The sequence below is a fragment of the Melitaea cinxia genome, chromosome 30 (assembly GCF_905220565.1).
Source record: "Melitaea cinxia chromosome 30, ilMelCinx1.1, whole genome shotgun sequence".
In the NCBI taxonomy this organism is placed as follows: Eukaryota; Metazoa; Arthropoda; class Insecta; order Lepidoptera; family Nymphalidae; genus Melitaea; species Melitaea cinxia.
Genome location: NC_059423.1, coordinates 7,436,092 through 7,458,175, shown reverse-complemented (window position 1 = coordinate 7,458,175; position 22,084 = coordinate 7,436,092). Strand labels below are relative to the sequence as shown.

The following is a 22,084-nucleotide window of genomic DNA, read 5'->3' as shown; positions in this document are numbered from 1 at the left end:
TAGTATTGTGTTCCTGTGATGAGTAAGACGGAGAGCTCCTGGATAGGGTCGGCAACGTGCTTGCGATGCTTCTGTGTTACAGGTGTATATAGGCTACGGTAACCGCTTAACATCAAATTGGCCGTACTCTTGTTTATTACTTTAGTAGTATAAAAAAATAGTCCTAAAATTTGACGATTTGTGACGTCACACGACACGACAAATCGTGTCATGTAAAAGTCTCTGTCTTGCAGGAGAGAGCTTTTAGCTGGTGGTTATTGCAACTCCTCGGTTATTGTTAAACGACCCACTCGAGTTTTTTATGAGTTCATAGCGGTGTTATAATTCAATGTTTTTTAATTTATTGTGATAGGTATTATTTATTATTGTTATGTAAAAATCAGATACGTATGTATGTACATTTTGTTTCCAAAATAAAGAAAAAATATGATAAATGTTAGTGTTAGTTCATTATTCACGTGAGGCTCTAAACGGGGGTGGGGGTTACAAGCGTTAAGTTGCTTACCTTAGGAACAGATGACTGTGTGAATGTTATAGGTATTTATTTATTTATTAATAATGATTATAATAAAGGTTCAATGACCTGGCCTTGGCGGACATACAGACACAACTTTCGCATTATATATACATAAAACATTAGCAAAACACAAAGACACCGAATTTGTCCGTGCATCATTATAATAGACACGTGATTTGCATCTATAATGATATTACTCATAAACTGAGTGTGGTTCGAACAAAAGAATTTTATTTTGTACATATTTATGGTAGTGCAATGGAACGGAGAGAACAAAAGTAACTGACATAACCCACAGAATGAGGAAGTTGAAGTGGCAGTGGGCTGGTCAATTGTGTCGCAGGACCGATGGCCGTTGGAGCAGACGGGTCCTGGAGTGGAGACCGCGTCTTGGCAAACGCAGTGTCGGACGTCCTCCGGCCCGTTGGACCGACGATCTACGTAAGATTGCCGGTGTAGGCTAGATGAGGATTGCGGAAAATCGGGATGTCTGGCGCGAACTTGGGGATGCCTATGTCCAGCAGTGGACTGCAAGACTGAACTGACTAATATCGATCCTAATATTATAAAGCTGAAATGTTTGTTTGTTTAAACGTGCTATCATCAAATTACTGGTTCGAAATGAAAAATCAATTATACAAATCTCGCGGATTCGCGGGATTGATGGTCTTGCAAGATTGTCTTTTAGGTCTAAATTGCATTCCCTACCATCAGGTGAGTTGTACGCTTGCCGACTTAGTTGTATACAAAGGGTCCCTAAAACATTAATTATAAATATCGTTACGGTTTCAACAACTGCAAGGGGGAAGACGTGTAATTATAGGACAGATGGACAGACAGCGGACCGAATTTTATATAGCTGTTAAATATATAGATATTGTGTAGTGTATTATCAATTTTTAACACTTGTATGGAATATTTAATAAAAAAATAAAATAAAACATTGTTAGAGTTTAGTTAGGGTTGTTTTTAAGAGTAAGGGAAAATAATTTAAGTTTCTCTTATGTGTAATTAGAATAAGTCATGCATTTAGCTTGTAACTCCCACTGCTGGACATAGACCTTTTCTCCGTGTAAAAGTATTCGAGCTTAAACCACCACGCTGTTACACTGCGGATTGTAGGGTATATTCTCTACTATGAGTAACTTATCGACGGTTTAACGTGCTCTCCGAGGCATGGTTGGAGACCCACAAGGACTGCACAAACACCCAGACCACGGCAAACATTAGCATGGCCAATACAAATATTTGTTATGTGCGAGGATCGAACCCGCAACCGCCAGCGCAACAGCCACAAATCAGTGCTGTGACCGTTGCACCAACGCGTCGTTGGTCAAATGTATATGTATGTATGTATATTATATACATAACTCAATGACCACCATAGTTGATCTACTAAAACCAAGTTACACTCACACAAAAAATGAAGCAATTGAAGCAAAAAAAAAAACAAATTTCCATACAGCATAACCCAAATACCAAAAAAGCGAATTATGAACAAAAGCGGAAACGAAACTAACGGTCGTCACTTCCTGTCACGCTCGGACGCGCCACTGAACTATTGGGGACATAACTGCTTTATAGGATTCCGCAACAAAATTAATTTTATAAACCTGAATTGTTCGTTTGCTTAAACTTTGAAACATCTAACTTGTTGGTTCGAACTGAAAAATTATTTTATTTATTTTATTATTTATTTTATACTTTATTGTACACCACAAATATATTACAAACAAAGCATAAAGATAGTTACAGACAGTGAAGTATAAGGCGGACTTATGGCTAATTAGCCATTTCTTCCAGACAACCCATACATAGAAAGGAAACTTATTATCTAAATTGGGTAGGTGGTGTAGATGTATAATAAACTTACATACAAATGTCTACATTCAAATACTTATAATAAAATAAAGAATTTATTATTATCATTAGCACTATCATAAAAAATATATAAATAAATAAAAAGAAGAATAAAAATATAATATAAATATATATTCTATTATAAACTAATAAAGTGTATAAGCAATGAACGTAAATTAAAGATAACAATTAAGTGAAATGATATAAACACAAATATACATATATTATAAACAAAATATATTTATTATATTTTAGTATAATTATATTTTAGTCTTGGATAGCGAGCTATATAATTATATGTACCTGCGCGAGCTGGTGACAGCGGACTAGCGCGCGATAGCTCTGGACCGGGATCGCTGGAGACTTGGTGTCGGAGGCCAAGATCCACTACGGGTTGTTGAGCCAGAGGAGTAAGTAAGTTGGATAGCCCATTTACAAACGAAGGCTATTAATATCCTTAAATTGACGCTTGCAAACTGCGGGGAACATTAAGTTTATAATGAAACAGTTTTTTTTTTGTTTTTGGAGTTCCTTGCCGGTTCCTCTCTGCAGAATCTACATTCCGAATCGGTGGTAGCTTCACATTTAACTAATAATTAATTAATGTAACTTTAATTTGTAAAATGAAGATTGAAAAGTGATTTTGAAGCCAACTTGAATAAATTAATTTTTGATTATGATTTTAAAATTTACCTTTGTTTAACCTCTTTCTACTTAACTTTAACAGCAAAAAAAGTTATCATAATATAAAAACAATAAACAACAATAATAAACGCTTCACACTCAACGACCTCCAGCAGGATTTTCTTCTGTGTCGGGGGTCCGGAAACACAATACACAAGCACAAACGCCCAGACCACGACAAACATCCTATACGGCCACCCGCGACCGCTAGCACAACAGCCAGTGCTGTGACCGCTGTGCCAACGCGTTGGAATATCTTTTTTTAATTATTTAGCAAAAGCTAAATCATGTGTAGTTTGTCTTATTATACGTCATATTTTTTATTTAAAACGTCATTCATTAAATTATACTGTTTGAAAAAAAAACTTGGGGAGGCTACGTCCAGCAGTGGACTGCGATAGGCTGAAGTGATTGAATAAAATGTTCTTTGATTTAATTTATACACCAGCAGGCCTAGCATGCGCGCCACGACAAAATTTTGTCTACCCCTTTTCTCGTATTATCTCTCTACAGTAGCTAACATGCGTGCACGCGATACTCTTCTCGTTACGTCAAGAAGAGATAATCATTAAATGATCTGTGATATTTATCTCTACGGAAGCTAACATGACATCGTAATTTTGTCGAATTTTGTCGTTTTAGGAAGAGAAACTTCTCGTCTTCAATATTATCGACGAGAAAGACGATAAATAAAAAAATAAATAAAACCGGGTGCCTATTTTTTGTATACCATGGCGTTTCCCTATTATAATTATATAATTTCGGTATACGAAGAGCGGGAAATGCGAAAAGTCGAGTGAAGTGTGCCATATAATGACACAAAAAACGTATTTGCGCCCTGTTGCTTCTTATTCTAAATAATAATAATAATAATACTTTATTTCAGACCAAAGTATAAGTCCATATTGGGTTAGTACAACAAGACAAGACAACATTCAGAATAAAAAACAAAACAAAATTATATTAAAAAAATCAATAACTAAAAATAAAATTAAATAGAATAAAAGTAAAATCAATAATCAAAAAAAAAAAATTCAAAAATTCAAAAAATTTTAAAAATTAAAAAAAAAAAAAAATAAAAAACAATGCGTGATAGAATTACAATTATCTAATGTGCGACAAGATATAAAGCACAACACGAGCATATTGTTTTACATATATAATTAAATTCATTTACTTACGCCGTTTTATTTTCCATATTAGATTTTTTAAATTAGATATACACTTTTTATCTTAGCCAAAAGGCCGAGAACATTGTTAAATAAAACATGTGTCACTCGTTTGAAATTGGTCAATAACCTTGTAAATTCAACTTTACGACATAAGAAATAAGAATGATATTCAGTTGTGATTATGGTTGATAATGTTTCTCTACTCGACAAGGCGAAGTCTTCGGAAGAGAATTTTGTCTCTCGTAGTGCGCATGTTAGGGTAATCGAGAAAATACTCGATGTAGACATTATCTCTCTCTCTCGTCAAGAGATATCTCGTTGTATGCATGCTAGGCCGGCTTGAATTAACCATTGACTATGGGCAAAACACATGAGTTCACGCCATTTTTGGCGTGAACTTGTGAAGGCCTATGTCCAGTAGTGGACTGCAAAAGGCTGATGTGATGATGATGATGATGAAGGTGACTTTGAATTAATTAAAACGTTATAGGAATCTCATGCAGTAATAAAATATCTTCATATTAGAATATCTTACAGAACCGTTTCTGTCCGGGCACGACTCGCACTTGACCATTTTTTGTACACATCAATTATTGGACATGATATCAATCTACATGTAATAAAAATAATATGTCTGTCCGTCTTTCATTGCACTGTATTTACTGCACGTTATAATCGGATACATTAGATCGATGGGATAACTATTGACTCAGCGCGACTTCACCCGTCGTTACTCCTTCATGTTTGCGTTTTGGAAGCAAAACTTCTATACGGACGCTTGACTTCGGGAGTAAGCTTGTGAATGCGTGGCGAGAGCGTTACGAAAAGTGTGATCGAGCGAGGTGAACGGAAGTTGAGAGGGAGATGTAAGTTAGTGAAAGTAAAAAGAGAGAGGGTTACGTTTCGTAAATTAACTTATATATAACTTCAGTCGTGTGGTCTAAACCACACTCGTTTTTTATCACATTTTTTTTAATTTGTTCAAAAATACAAAAACACATACTAACACTTATTCATAAGCCTGCCGCGAAAGCACATTTATCCGGACAAGCCGCCGCGTCGCATACCTTATTATCATATAACATTTAAACCGTTATATATAAGCCGTGCTGTGTGGCTACGGCACTAAAGAATTTAGCCACCCCCTCTCTTCCCGTGGGTGTCGTAAGAGGCGACTAAGGGATAACAAGGTTCCACAACCACCTTGGAACTTAAGAAGCCGACCGATGGCGGGATAACCATCCAACTGCTGGCTTTGAAATACACAGGTCGAAGACGGGCAGCAGCGTCTTCGGTGCGACAAAGCCAGTACTGCGGTCACCAACCCGCCTGCCCAGCGTGGTGACTATGGGCAAAACACATGAGTTCACGTTATTTTTGGCGTAAACTTGTGGAGGCCTATGACCAGCAGTGGACTGTATAGGCTGTAATGTAATTTAAACCGTACCGTACCATATTATAGCAATTAAATCTAAACTAAGGTAATTACCAAAGTTTTGTCACTATTAAACGCTTAAAGATTTCAATAAATGTTCTTTTAGTGATGTTCTATATTTGCGTTTATCCCAGGTTTCCTTCTAGTTGTCCTTTGAAATTGAAAAATTCCTTATTTGAGTGATCCTTATTATAAGGACAATATTTCAATAAATGGGAATTAATAAAAAGAGAAAAACGATATATCGAAGCAAAAATATTTCGTTATGTAGATGCCGAGGATCGCCGGATATGTTGATTAGGAAAAGATTTCATAAGAACATTCGACTAGATCGGATAGTACTATCCCGGATTTGATATTGCGATCTTTTGTTCAAGATCTGCGTTCTACACGCCGGACAACTAGACCTACATTATGTATTCCATCAACAAAATCAAGATCAAAACAAACTTAATTCGAATAGGCCTCAAAAGCACCTTCGAATCGTCATTTTACAAATAAAGTTTTTATAAGTAATTCAATCACAATCACAACAGCCTTTCGCGGTCCACTACTGGAAATAGGCTTCCACAAGTTCACGCTAAAAATGGCGTGAACTCATGTGTTATATGGTGTATAAGTGATTATTATTTTTAAAAGTAAAGCTACCACCGATTCGGAATGTAGATTCTGTAGAGAATAATATGCAAGAAACTCCGCAGTTACCCTTTTTTCAACAATAAAATATATAATTTTATATATTTTTCAATAAAAGCTTGCGCCACGTTCACATGATTTAGCGTTACGAACAGACAACAATACAACAATGTATGAGAAAATGTTATAATCTATATGTTCTTGAATGTTATGTCACTTTGTCAGTCGTTTTCACTGATAAATACTCTTTATAAACTAGCTGTTCCCCGCGATTACGACCGCGTACACGTAAAAAACGCACATTAAAATATTATAAAGCCTATATATAGCCTTCCTTAGTACATGTACTATCCAACATAAAAACAATTTTTCAGTTCGAACCAGTATGTCCTGAGATTAGCGCGTTTAAACAAACAAACTCTTCAGCTTTATAACATTAGTATAGATATTAGCCGTGCGTCGCGATTTCACACGTGTAATATCTTATCCCATGAGAAAGTCGGGATCAAAATGGTCTGTGTATTCTTCTGGATATCCATCAACTGAGGTAGGGCATAGCAGGAATTTCCTGCTCAAAATATGGAGCAGCCCCACTGGGGTAGTACCTCGACCTCACAGAAGATCACAACTGAATAATACTGTTTTCAAGCAGTAAGTATTGTGTTCCTGTTGGTGAGTAAGGTGACCAGAGCCCCTGCGGGGATTGGGGATTGGGTCGGCAACGCGCTTGCGATGCTTCTGGTGTTGCAGGTGTCTATAAGCTACGGTAATCGCTTACCATCAGGTCAGCCGTACGCTTGTTTGCCGACCTAGTAACATAAAAAAAAACATACCAAGTTTGATTACAATCAGATCCACTGCGGTTTGGCGGATATATTCCTTGCTATGGTAACGATGGCTATACGGTGTATATGATAGAGTTGTCAATGATATATTCCCTACTATGAGTAACGGTCACTATACGGTGTAAATATATTATGACTAGCTGTGCCCGCGGCTTCGCCCGCGTTGAAATCGGTGTGACACAAAGTTTTCCCGGCAAACTTCCAGTGAAACTCTCATCATAATCGGCTTAGCCGTTCTATAAGCCTTCCTCTTGAAGCCCTCTCTCCATTGATGAAACCGCATAAAAATCCGTTCCGTAGATTTTGAGGGAATCGATCACATAGATTTTTGGCGACTTTGTTTTATAATACACTAACTGTTGCCCGCGACTACGTGCGCGTGAAGCGCGCGTCGCGTTTAACAAAATGGTTTGTTGAATTCGTCAGAATTGTGGTATGAAATAATGTAGTAATAATATAGTATTGTAGTGTAAATATGTTTAAATATACTGCATACAATTTAGTTTTTAATATGGTTCTACGTAACTATATGCCACAGAATAGCGTAACGCACGCTCCTTCGTGACTCCGTGACGACAGGGGTAAATAAAAAGTATTCTAGTAACGTAAAGGTTAGATATTGTAAAAATTTTTTTTTTTTTTGTACTACTGCGTGCGGCTCACCTGATGATAAGCGATTACCGTAGCTTATAGACACCTGCAACACCAGAAGCATCGCAAGCGCGTTGCCGACCCAATCCCCAATCCCCCAGGAGCTTTGGTCACCTTACTCACCAACAGGAACACAATACTGCTTGAAAACAGTATTATTTTGCTGTGATCTTCTGTAAGGTCGAGGTACTACCCCAGTTGGGCAGCTCCATACTTTGAGCAGGAAATTCCTGCTGTGCCCTACCTCAGTTAAAAGTTATAAGTGATCAATATAAATGTTTCTTGAACACATAGGGTTGGTGGTTAGGTTAGGTAACGCGGTTATTTTGCTTTAAACCGACCCTGCTGTATATGTTTCATACAAACTATCAACCCCCCAATTAAACCCCTTAGCGGTGGAATATCGCAAAATCCGTTTTGAGCGGACGTTTACTAATTATAATCTACCTCCCTGCCAAATTTCATCTTCGTCCATCCTGGATGAATGGACCATCCAGCTGTTTTTGAGTTCTCGTGATGAGTGAGTCAGTGATCTTTCTCTTTTATATATATAGATTATGATGCATTATTTGGACACCTTCTCACCATCTATAGAGCACACGTTTTAAATTTCAAGTTTCTTACTTCAAAAACATAGGATTTTCATAGAAACTTCCAACCCCCGTTTCATCCCCTTAGAGGTCGAGTGTCATAAAATTAATTCTTAGCGAATGTCTACGTCCTATAAGGAACGTACTTGCCTAATTTTAAGTTTGTAACTGTTATAATTTTGGAGATTTCGTGATGAGTAGGTAAGTCAACCTACCATCCCCCGTTTTAACCCCAAAGAGAAATGGATTTCTAAAGATACATTATTTGGACACCTTCTCACCATCTAAAGAGCATACATTTAAATTTAAAGTCTCTTACTTCAAAAACATAGGACTTTCATACAAACTTCTAACCCCCGTTTTACCCCCTTAGGGGTCGAGTTTCGTAAAATCCGTTCTTAACGGATGCCTACGTCTTATAAGGAACCTACTTGCTAAATTTCAAGTTTGTAGGTGTTATAGTTTAGGAGATTTCGTGATCAGTGAGTCAACCTACGATCCCCCGTTTTAGCCCCAAAAAGGAGTTGATTTCTTAAGATACATTATTTGGACACCTTTTCACCATCTATAGAGCTTACATTTTAAATTTCAAGTCTCTTACTTCAAAAACATAGAACTTTCATACAAACTTCCAACCCCCGTTTTACCCCCTTAGGGGTCGAGTTTCGTAAAATCCGTTCTTAGCGGATGCCTACGTCTTATAAGGAACCTACCTGCCAAATTTCAAGTTTGTAGGTGTTATAGTTTCGGAGATTTCGTGATGAGTGAGTGACCTTTCGCTTTTATATATATAGAGATAACATTCGGGGCCGACAGTTTAACGTGCTCTCCGAAGCATGGTCTGGAAACCCGCAAGGATTTAACTCGTTGGTTTATAGATAAACAAAATACTATATAGATAAAAATATAAAAAACTAGTTAACTCCGCAAACGTTATAAATAAATAATAAATAATAAATAAATAAATATTTACACAATACACACACGGTCGTCTGTTCCTAAAGTAAGCAACTTAATGCTTCTGTTATAGGTTACAGCCGACTGGTATATAGCTACATATTTTTTTTTTTCGATAAACATACTTATAAATAATACATATATAAATAAATATTTATATTACACCCAGACTCGGGGTGGGAATCGAACCCACAACTCTCGGAGCAGAAAGCAGGGTCACTACAAACTGCGCCAACGGGCTAGTCAAAAAAGTCACGTTGTTTTGCCATATATGCTTTTAAATCCCTTAACCCCCCCCCCACCTCGCAGTCCACTGCTGGACATTAGGCCTCCACAAGTTCGCACCAAAAATGGCGTGAACTTTTGTGTGTTGCCCACAGTCACCACGCTGGGTAGGCGGGTTGGTATATATGTATATTATAACGTAGGCGTATGAAATATATTTCTATATATCTAGGCCTTATTCTCAGACCTATCCGATATGCACACAAAATTTCATAAAAATCGGTCCAGCCGTTTAGGAGTATTGTGACACGAGAATTTTATATATAAGATATAGATAGCGATAATATAGATAGATAATAAATACAAGTAAGCAGTTGGAGTAAAAAGGTCACAACGGAATTCGCTAATACATACATAATACGAATAACTGATTAATTCTGAAGTAATCTTACCGGTTTTTAATAGCTTTATTTACATTAAAATGTTGAACCGGTATTAATTTAACGTTATAACTAACTCGTTTAATGAGACTTGATATAATGGCTAGCCCTTTCGTTAATGTCGTGCAGTATTAACTTTCTGAATACTGAAAGTTCATCCAGACGATACTCGGGTATATTATCTTTATATATTATCTAGACGGCTGCACGGATTTTGATGAAATTTTCTGTGTGAGTTCAAGGGAATTCGATGATGGTTTAGATTCACAATTTGGTCCACTAGAAAATGTTTATTTAATTATTTTTTCATTTATAAGTAGTTGTTAATTTTGGAACGTTTTACATTGGATCCGGTAGACTGCGCTACCATCGCAGCATCAAATATAAAATATCATTCTATTTTAATTTCAGTTAGTCCCGACAGTTGGTGCTGCGATCGAATTGAGAAAAATATTTGAAATTTTGTGTTATAGCAAAACAACGTTTGTGGGGTCAGCTAGTATACGTATATTTTAAACTATATTTACTGTGTGAATGGACTATCTAACACAAAAAGGATTTCTCAATTTGAACCAATAGTTCCTGAGATTAGCGCGTTTAAACATAGAAACGGACTTTTCAGCTTGATAATATTATGCCCGTTTTAATGATAATTGAAATGTACTTTATTCAGTTTTGGAGACTTGTATCCTAAAACAGGCCCGAGCCTAGCTTAGGCACCATTCTCCCACAATATTAGTACTCATATTATTATGTACCTACCAAATTATAATGTTTAATTACAAGTTCAATTACAAACAACTTGTTTACAATATTGTGGTGAGAAAATAAAATCTTATTATTATTATTATTAATGTATATATGTATAAGTACATTTGGTACACAAAATGTCTATGCAATAATCCGCTGATTCCAAAAAAAGTTGCCTAACGAATCGACCACCATGGTTTATTTACCACTAGCTGTACCCTGCTCGCGTTGCTACGTTTTTTTTGTCGTGCCAGCTCAGAAACCTTTGTGGGCTCACGCACAACACTTTGCCGAAGATCATGACATGATCAAATGCATAATTTACGATTCTACAAAGGACATACAGACAAACATTCATTTTTGTATATATATATATAATAGCTAGACGCCGCGTTGGCGCAACGGTTACAGCCATAGATTGTATCTGTTGCGCAGGCGGTTGCGGGTTCGATCCCCGCACATGACAAACATTTGTATTGGCCATACAGGTGTTTGCCGTGGTCTGGGTGTTTGTGCAGTCCTTGTGGGTCTCCCCACCGTGCCTCGGAGAGCACGTTAAGCCGTTGGTCCCGGTTGTTATTATGTACACCTGATAGCGATCATTACTCATAGTAGGGAATATATCCGCTAACCCGCATTTCAGCAGCGTGGTGGATTAAGCTCTGATCCTTCTCCTACACGGGGAAAGAGGCCTATGCCCAGTAGTGGGATATTACAGGCTGAAGCGTATAGCTATACAAGATATGAGGAGTCTTTTAAGTGAGACAGAAAGTAAACAAAATGTTCAAACCATTGCAAAACTATTTCAATTTTAAATGATATTTATTTGTGTTTCTATTGGTGCTTGTATATAAATATATTTCTGGACAGGTCTAGACTTGAATATTCTCGCATCTAGATATAACTGGGGGTCTACGTTTTGTGACAGGAAATTAAAAGCGAACGCCTCGCTTGCATTTCAGTTACGACTTCTGTTATTACAGTCTAGTTTATTATAACTAAAATATACGTATATAATATAAAATTGTTTGTTAAAATCATTATTTCATTTTCGTTGTACCGTTGTTAAATGAAGAACGGGATCTACCACAAGTAATTTCAGACATATTTCAAAAATACTAAGAACACTAAATTTACAAATTTTATAAATAATGAAATCATCGCGTAATATTGTATACAATTTGAGATAATATCCACAACAATAACAAAACAATCAAAACGAATTATTACAAACTAAATCATTAGTAACTACACAGAAAAAAACAACTATCAAATGAAACGCATATGACAGTAAAAAAGGCGGGATTGACTGACAGCTGTCAATTAAAAATGGCGGTCAAGTGATAGGCATCTGTAGCGCCATGTTATTTATGTTGATATAATCCGAGACTGCATTTACATCGAAATCCATATATCGTGGCTGGCAGTATCCCATAAACTCATGTCTCCATATTGTTAGCATTTAAATTTATACTTCGAACAATTATTAAAATATTGGATTTTTGTATCGAGATAACTCCTATTGTTTATTCGTTTAATACCGGAACAGTACAAAGATGGCGATATCATCTTCCAAATGGTTAATACTAACTTTCTGACTGGTCAGTCGCCATTTTTGTAATTATTGGCGGGATTGTTGTGCTATAAATATGATAACTTGTAAGTGAAGAGTAAGTTACTATTATCAGACATTTATTGTGCGGTTAAGGTTGCTACTCGATGCGTGGCGTATAATCGATTACTGTGATAACTTATTCAATATACTTAAAAGTTTGTATTGTGGATGAATAACTATAGATTTGAAGTCAGAAATAAGTGTTTCTGATATATATGTAAGTACCAACTAGTGCAGGTACTACGAAATATTATTGAATTATTATGTTTAATGAGGGTAGGTTACTTCCGCATTAAATGTTAACTAGCTACAACTCTTTTCTTTGGCTTCTAGTCTTTTCTTTGGCTATTTTTTGATATTTATAAATACTTAAGTATTTGTCAGTATCATTGAGTGTTTTCAGTTCATCACATCATCTCATCATCACAGCACCCTTTCGCAGTCTACTACTGGACATAGGCCTACACAAGTTCACGCCAAAAATGGCGTGAACTCATGTGTTTTGCCCATAGTCACCACGCTGGGCAGGCGGGTTGGTGACCGCAGGGCTGGCTTTGTCGCACCGAGACGCTGCTGCCCGTCTTCGCGATGCGTATTTCAAAGCCAGCAGTTGGACGATTATCCCGCCATCGGTCGGCTTTTAAGTTCCAAGGTAGTAGTAGAACTATGTTATCCCTTAGTCGCCTCTTACGACACCCACGGGAAGAGAGGGGCTGGCTATATTCTTTGATGCCGTAACCACACAGCAGTTTTCAATTGTGTTCCACAAAATGTGTGTTACAGATATCAGTGCGAGCTTGGATAGCTTGCTTAGACTAACTTACTGACTGTTTTATCTGGAGTAATATTATAAAGCTGAAAGTTTGATTAAACGTGCTAATTGAAATATTATGTTTGTGTTGGATAGCCTATTTACCAAGGAAGGCTAAATAAATAAACGCGAGTGAAACCGCAAAGCTCAGCTAGTCTAACTGATATAGGATATCAACACCCTCTCCAAAGACGTAGGGAACTAATGTCCATTTACAACCTTCCGATCGACATAATGTATGAAAAGCCGCCTCGAACTTTTAGAGACAATAGGCCTGTTAACACGTTAAACGCTGCCGGCTTTAGTTTTTCTGTTTGGGCCATGGGGTACATCATGTAGGCGGCACACAGTTGGTGCAGCGGGAGATACCACATGACCGCGAGCCAGAGTCAAACTTAAAGAATATGACTCGGAAAAAAATGTCATATAGTGTAAGGAATAAGAAGTAAGATCTTTAAGAATAGGTATGGTAGTTCAATAAAAGTTTATCATTAAAATTTTGTAAATAAGCAAACTGGCTTCATCGAGTAAATAAGTGATGCCCAACTGGTGTCCCCCATGGCGTTCAACGTGTTAACGCACATTAAAGCACAAACGAACCAACATTTTTTGGAACGAAGTTCCTTACGGCAGACTAGACATTTGGCTGGGCGACCGAACTGAAAAAAATGTGATACTAAAACCGTAAGAAAAATATATAACGGAAGTGACGTAATATCAGTCACACGGCTGTATAATATGACGTTTGTAAAAGTAAAATATTATTATTATTATTTTGTTTGATTTATTTTATTTTACGGTATTTGTTATTTTCTAAAATAATAAATTTCCTAAATACTTTTATGTACTTAATTAAAAACCAATCAACAAAATAAAAATGAAAAATCGAGAACTAGAAAATATATATAAAATTCAACATTTTTTTTTTTTCAAATTGTGTTGCTTCTATACTATCCGAAGGAATTTCGTTCCTACCTGGTGTCCCATGACACCACATTTTTTGTTTTATTTCACACGTGATATTTACTAATACCTCAAAAAATTCTTTCACAGTTACGATAATTGATGCATCTTTATTTAGAAAGTATCACTACATAGTATAAAACAAAGTCGCTTTCTCTGTCCCTGCACATGTATGTACGCTTAGATCTTTAAAACTACGCAACGGATTTTGATGCGGTTTTTTTTAATAGATAGATTGATTCAAGAGGAAGGTTTATATGTATAATAACATCCATTAAATAGTGGAGAAATACTGTTATTTTTGAGTTTTCTAATGTTATGTCGTAAATAATTAATTTTTTTTCGCTTAAATTGCAAACGCAGGCTGAACCCTATGAGATTTATCAAAATAATGTACTAAGTATTGTACACATTGAAAAAGTCTACAGAAAACTCCGCGATGGTATATACCTATCTCTTATGGATATCCCACAATAACATTTTTTGTCATTTACTTTTTACGACAAATAATGGCTAATTTTCGAAGCGATTTTAACCAATACAGCATTAATCCTTATCCAATTAAACACCTTAAATATGTTTTTTATTTAATATAGATCTATATGGCCCTTTACAGCATATGATTTAAATGAATATTTTCGAAGATATTACAGATTTAAAAATCGCGGTACGTAGCGTTTGCGACGGTTCCGGCCTGCTTTTACTCTAAGTTAACGCGTGCGGGCCACGGGCAGTAATGAATAAATCAAAACTACTGGATCGATTTTAATCATTTTTTCAGTGAATGACATAGGTTATAATTATATTTTATACCCGTGCGAAGCCGGAGCGGGTCGCTAGTCTATATATAATTGCGTCTGTCTGTCCGTATATGTGTCAGTATCGTGACCATTTAGTTACGCTTATTAAACGTACATGAACATCGAAGAATAATTTGTATAATCTATCTGTACTAATAAATGGAGAGCCGGTATTTTGTTCGTTTATACTGCGAAAACTACTGAACCGATCGGAATAATACTTATACCATAAGATGCAGCGTGTTTCGGAGAAGATTTTAGTATACGATATGTTGGAGATTACTTATTGTGTAAAAATATTGACGGACAGAGGTCGCTAGTAATATATAATTACCAATTTTATGCTTTGCTGTTATAATATAATTCATGTGTATTAATAATTCTTTAATGATGCTTCTGATACTCATAATGGTATAATATAATGTATGTAATAATAACACATACAAGTCAATTGATACAAATAGGAGCAGTACTTTAATTTCAGTATTAAAACATTGTAACCATTTAATGAAACAACTTTTTTCGGAAGTATCCGAAACGTCGGGAATCAAAAGTTAATAATAAACCGCGATAAAATCCGAAAAAAGTTGTTTCATTAAATGAGTAAAATTCGCGTAAACATTAGAAAACATTGTAACCAAAAAGTTTATTATACTTACAACAGCATGTATCTTTCTATTTTTTATAAATATTTTTTGAGATAGGTAATATCTTCCTTAAAATCTAGAGCAACTCGACTGGGGAAGTACCTTAAAAAAGATCATCATAATCAACATTATTTCAGCCTATCACAGTCCACTACTGGACATAGGCCTCCACAAGTTCGCGCCAAAAGAGGTGTGAACTCGTGTGTGTTGCCCATAGTCACCACGCTGGGCAGGCGGGTTGGTGACCGCAAGGCTGGCTTTGTCGCACCGCAGACGTTGCTGCCTATCTTTAGCCTGAGTATTTCAAAGCCAGTAGTTGGATGGTTATCCCGCCATCTGTCGGCTTTTTAAGTTCCAAGGCGGTAATAGAAATGTGTTATCCCTTAGTCGCCTCTTAAAAAGAATATCACATCCAAATAATACTGCCGTGGTATAGTATGTTCTGTGGACTGCTCCATATTTTGAGTAAAAGCAGCTATTCCATAAATCCCTACCTCAATAAAATCACATAGATTTTAAAATTCACATAACTTAATAATTATCTCATTAATTATAAATTGTATCAATTTTCAATTAACTTACTTATTATAAAATATCGTTGTAATTCTAATTCAATTCAATTGAAGACAAAATCGTTTATCGTAAAATTTTAATGAATGTACAACAGTTAAGAAACGCACAAGAACGGACAGTGATGTGATAGTGTTGTGCAATCTATCGATACCTATGTTTCCTGATATTATCGATATCGTATTATACTTTAAAAGATTTATATTCGTGAATATTGTGTAAATAAATTATGTATTTTAAACGACCGATGGATAAAGAAACTGTGTGCTCTGGAAGATATTCTGGCAAATATTATAAGTTAGCAAAGGGCGTATGGGAGTGACATGATGATGAGTCCTTTCATACGTCCAACATCCTTTCCAACTTCCTACAAAAGCTTATGTTCACTTCAAAAATTGTTGCTGATGCGGATTGAAGTCCCGAAACTTAGCGCGACAGCAATTTATCATAACATTATTATTTAAAATATTTTTTATCGATATCGATAAATACCCTACACATCTCTAGCCAATAACGGTTGTGTCAGTTCCCACGTCGCCGGTAATGAGAAATTAATCTTCAACCGTAGTTATTACGTAATGTTGAAGCTTCAACCACGGAATTCCTACTTGCACTATTAGAATAATCGATTTTTTTTTGTTACAAATGTTATCACTGAAATACAAATAAAATAAAAAATCAAAACGGAAAAAAGGGAAAGGAAAATATCCTAAAGGGACTCCTTTTAATAATATTTTTTATTTATTATATTATGTATATATATATATATATATATATATATATATATACTTAAGGTTTTTTAGTTTAATGTTATTTATCTAATTACTATTATTATAAGTTGCTAATAAATTTAAAAATCAAAAATTAATCAATCAGACTTCAAGAGCACTTTTGGTATTGTCAAACTATAATTTGTAAAACTAGCGATTTCTGTCCGTCCATATATTGTCACACGAAAAGTAATCACCATCATATCATATACTAAACACCTTCTCCGAAACACGCTGCATCTTATGGTATAAGTATTACCCGAGTAGAAATTTTTTCGTCTTCCTAGTCAGGACCGGACCGTGCATGCCTGATCAGGACTAGATAAGGCATGTAACGCAGATGATGTATCTGGACCTGATCAGGACAACCTGATCTGGACCTGATCAGGTTTTCCTGATCTCAGGTCATACCTGATCTGGACCTGATCAGGTTTCCCTGGTCAGGTCCAGATACATCATCTGCGTTACATGCCTTATCTAGTCCTGATCAGGCATGCACGGTCCGGTCCTTGGTTGCTTGATCCAAATCGAGTATGCCCAGCGCGGTCCTTTTAAATAAAACACGAATGTACAGTCTTGACAAAATTGTTTATTAAAAAACTTGGTTGTCTGCAAACCGTCATAACAAAACATCTCCTCGGATACATAGGCCGATCAGATAGATGCGGCACAAGTATACATATGAGCGTAACGAAGCCGGCGTTAATCGATTTATTAGACGTCACGTCAAAAAAAAAAAAAAAGAAATGATATTATGTTACTTAACATACTATGTATATTTAAAATAACATATTATATATATTTAACATAACATAACAATACACTTTATTGTGCACTTAAACAGAAATAAAACTTATCCGATTGAAAAAAAAACATATTTATATCCATTTATTTTTTCAAATGTATTATTTATTTTTGTTTTTACTTTAAATATCAATTATGTTTATGTTATAGTTAATTAATAATAATAATGATTGTTATTAAATATTATGAATTAATTTTTCTTTTTGTTTGCTTAGCAAAATATTTTACACAGCAAAAAAAAAAAAAAAGATTTTAAAAAAGTAAATAAATTAAAAGCGATTAGTTGTTTTTATTTATCTTCATTAGATTGGTAGTTTTTTGATCCTGGATACCCTGTACCCATCCCAATCTTTATTATTATATTAGCATTATTCAATACTGCAGACAATGCTTGATGGAATTTATTATCGAAAATACTTTCTTGATTATTTTCGAATTTCTGTCTTACTGCAGCTTAAATACAAAATTTAAATTAATCATGTACGTAATTAAATTAGTAATAGTAAAAAATAATTATTATTAGGTATAAAATATTAACATATAATTAAGAAATAATTAATTAGGTATCAGTGATAGTAATTCTGCACTATATAATGATTAACATACTTTTTATAGAAGTGAAAAAGTCGTATCTTTGAAAACTTTTTTTTGAAGTTGCTTTAACTGCTACATATGACATCTCTTGTTATATAAACACGAGTAATATTTCCCATATTACGGGTAAAAGTATTTTTTCCATCAAGAGAAAAGTATATACGTTTATTCTGGAAAAGAAAATTTATTATAATTATGTGTATGATTAATTAATTATTATGATTAGCATTTTATCAAATATGACAATTTCAATATTGTCAGATAGAGCCACTATATTAGATCTTTAATATATTTGTATATAAGAATATAGTTTATTAAAAACTTACCATTTTATTTTTATATTTTTCGCCTTTTAATTTTTCATTGAATTTATCAAAATAATATCTTCCATTGTTGATAGCGGAAATTCTAATTTTTGGACCACTGGATTTCCTTCAGGATCTGTTAATAAACTGAAATCTAACAGCTGAGTACTGTTATTTTTTTTATTTCAGATAGGATTTGGTAACGTCAGCAGATATGGCCTTTTAAATTCGCTAATTGTTTTGATAGACTGTTATAATTATGTTTGATACATTCCAGCAAAGAATCTGTTGAAAATAAATTATATATTATTTTTTTTTAACTAACACAATGATTTAAATTTCAAAATTGTGACACTGATGTAAATATAAATATTGATAGATAAATATTATCACGATAACAACACTCCACAATTTCAGAATGGAATCTATATTATGATTTTGTAAATAATTATAATAAGTATAGATATCCTAATAAATTAAAAACAATATATATTTTTTTCTTACCACTGGATACAGTATTTTTTGTTGATGATGATCTAGCTGCTAATATATTCATTTCAGCTTCTGTTTCAGATTTATGATGATGATGAAAAGGGATTATCAGCAATTGTTGCTAATGTACTGTCTTCATGTGCTATTTCCATACGCATATTTATGTCCTTCAAATTCGAGTTGATTTTTCTTATTTTTCTACGTTTATTTGATGGTGATGATGAAGATGATCAAGGTGGTATGGTGTAGATTATGGACTAATTTTTTCCTTTTTTTTGAGCCAACTATGTAGTTAGTACTGTCATTAATTCGTTTTTTTCAGTTTCATTATTTATTTTCATAGGTTTACATAACGATGACGGTGGTGATGAAGATATCGAAGACGCTATTGATGTAGATGACCATTCGAGACTATGTTTTTAGGCTTGTTTCTTCACAATTTTTTGGTTAATTTTTTTTGGCTTTTATTTCTTAGGTTCTAGTGGAATGAAAAAATTTGAAATAAAATTTCAGTATTATAACTTAATTGATAGTATAAAAATTAACGATTAAAAATAAATTTATATCAATTAATATATATCAATTGTAAAAAAAAAAACATTAGTAAAAAAAATATTAGAAATTAATCAACAATATTTACATTTTAAATAATAAATATTACCTGCAATTTCAGTGGGTTCGTCAGTTAACTCTAAAGCTATTTAGCTAAATATATTATCTATTTTTAATCAATCCTTTGCTTTATTAGCAGACTACTCGTTATTGGTAGAGAAGAATAGGGGTTCTTTTTAATCTTATTAATTTTTCCTCTGCCTCTTCCATTGTTTCTGATAATATTAATTGTAATTATGAATTACTTTCTTATTATTATGACAATGAAATAACAATTCTTAAAAATCTATAATTTAAATAATAATTTACCTGCTGTGCCACTTATTTGAACATAAAACGTTGGCCATGTCGGGCAGACCCTTCACAATGTTTAACTATCATTTGTAATAATTTACAATACTTAGTACTTTTTAACAATAATTCGGGCTATTTATATCCGGTACCACGATATTCAATATATCAATTTCTTTATTGGATGAATAATTTAAAAATAAAACTAATGCATACATAAAAGCCATCTGAAAAAAACAGATTATTGAAATATAAAATTATTTTAAAAATAGTAAAGAATTGTAATGTATTTTTTCAATAATTTTTCCTAACCTTAAATGTTTTACGTAGGTAATTAAACATAAAAACGAAGCTTTACACACAACACAAATTTTTATCTAGCTAAATTAGTCCACAAGTTCGTATTTTGTACACAATACACCGAGTAAACGTCTAGAGAGAAGTTTATAGTACACTTTTTTTTGTTTAACACAATATTATTATGGTTCAGTTTTAGTATTGAACAAATTTAATCTTGATATTATTTACATTAATATGCTAATCGACAAATAACTTTTAAGTTATATAAAAAATATAATTATACTTTCAAAAAATGCTTTTTTATGACACAAAATTCTTTATCACTTCAAAGATTAATACACTGAAACACTGATGTGAGTGATGTGCGTCTTAACGAAGAACACTGTGAACAAGATCCGACATGTTGCTTCGTGACGTCACGCGTTGTCGCTTATTATTTCGTTCCTTATTATGTTGTATTTATATTAATATTTTCGTTAATTTTTATTTATTGTATATAATTCAATACAAGATTATATTATGTTATATTCGTTATTATATTCATGTTATTTAATAGAAATTAAAGGCAGTTTTTTATATATAATATACTCAATTGACTGGATGTGAAGTGACCTATGAATAACAAATTAACAAACAACTAAAAAATTGCTTATAATGGTATAAGAGGAAATCTTTGGAGGTGGCTTAAATCTTACATCTCTAATAGAACACAGAGGGTGGTGGTTGGTGGTTATGAATCATCTACATCAAGTGTGAGCTCAGGCGTCCCTCAGGGATCTATCTTGGGTCCGTTACTGTTTGTCATTTTCATAAACGATATTAACAAATGCTTCCCTAATAGTAAATTTCTTCTTTACGCTGATGATTTAAAAATATATCGAAAAATAAACATTTACCAAGACCACGAGTTGCTTCAGGAAGATTTGGATAGATTCACCACCTACTGCTATGAAAATAAATTGGAGCTTAGCCTCAATAAATGCAAAAGCATAAGCTTTACTAAGAGAAAAACGATAAGCAGTTTCACGTATTCCCTCTGTGACACAGATATTGTTAAAGTACAAAATATAAGAGACCTAGGTGTAACGTTAGACAACAAGCTGCACTTTGACGCTCACATAGATAACATTATTAGTAAAGCCTTTCAAATGTACAACTTTGTCATGCGGTCCTCTACTGAATTTAGACAACCATCCACACTCGTGTATCTTTTTAAGTCCTTAATAAGGCCGCAACTTGAATATGCCGTTGCTATCTGGAATCCATTATATATTAAATATGAGAAAAGTTTAGAGAGGGTACAGAAAAAATTCTTACGTCACATGAATTACAAATATTGTCGTAAACGTATACCTTATGAGTCGCTTTTAAGGAACTACAAACTGCTCGACTTGAAATCTAGACGACTGCAACTAGAAGCTATGTTGCTTTACGATCTTTGTAATAATAAGTATGATTGCATGGACATTGTAAGCAAAATTAGATATTCTGTGCCTTCTCGCGCTCATTTGCGACCATCCCGCCGTTACCAATTTTTTGCAGTGAAGCGATCTCGTACGAATGCAGGTATCCGTTCCCCGTTAAATCGAATGTTTGATACATATAATAGTAAATTTTATACATTAGACATTTTTGCCAATTGTAATGATGCATATACGAGCCAGATTATTAATATTCTGAATGGACAACCTTAACGCACAAGTCACTTACACGCTATACCTATGTTGAAGAAAATATGTATGTATATA

General features: G+C 34.2%; 1 protein-coding gene and 2 long non-coding RNA genes across 3 annotated transcripts in view; 1 reads left to right on the top strand and 2 right to left on the bottom strand.

The window, feature by feature from the left end:
* LOC123668262 (fasciclin-3) overlaps window positions 1-22,084 on the top strand; it is a 191,715-nt gene that overhangs the window by 86,655 nt on the left and 82,976 nt on the right. The window lies entirely within an intron of this gene.
* On the bottom strand, window positions 18,017-19,878 carry LOC123668264. Its single transcript, XR_006745546.1, has 4 exons — window positions 19,795-19,878; window positions 19,146-19,611; window positions 18,663-18,926; window positions 18,017-18,506 (listed from the first exon to the last, which is right to left on the bottom strand). It is a non-coding gene; the product is annotated as an uncharacterized LOC123668264 (long non-coding RNA).
* Window positions 19,935-20,546, bottom strand: LOC123668263. Its single transcript, XR_006745545.1, has 3 exons — window positions 20,349-20,546; window positions 20,055-20,263; window positions 19,935-19,960 (listed from the first exon to the last, which is right to left on the bottom strand). It is a non-coding gene; the product is annotated as an uncharacterized LOC123668263 (long non-coding RNA).